Raw genomic sequence first — 356 nt, 5'->3', positions numbered from 1 at the left:
GGCCACTTCGAAGCGGGAGCGACACGAGAACGGTACGGGATCGACCAACAGTTTTCGAGGAGCCCTCGGGAAGTTGTGTGGGACTATATTTTTCGCCTTGATTTTAATCTTTTTAAGACCCACTGAGTAATTTCGATAATCGACGCATTTTCTCGAAACATCGAAACGTTCGTCGGTCGCTTTTTCGATATCGATAGTTCAATTAATCGAAGCTTACTTTTCGATGGTTTCGAAATTTCGAGTTCGATCTATCCAACCCTAGGCCAGCAGTCGACGCGCGTGGGACAGCGCCGCGGCGGCGGTCGGCGGAGCGGTGGCCCGCTCGTCAAGCAAGCCTGGACATGTTGTACATCTAA

Source organism: Frankliniella occidentalis, unplaced genomic scaffold (assembly GCF_000697945.3).
Source record: "Frankliniella occidentalis isolate FOCC.00 unplaced genomic scaffold, Focc_3.1 Scaffold785, whole genome shotgun sequence".
NCBI classification, from domain to species: domain Eukaryota; kingdom Metazoa; phylum Arthropoda; class Insecta; order Thysanoptera; family Thripidae; genus Frankliniella; species Frankliniella occidentalis.
This window is presented reverse-complemented; position numbering follows the sequence as displayed.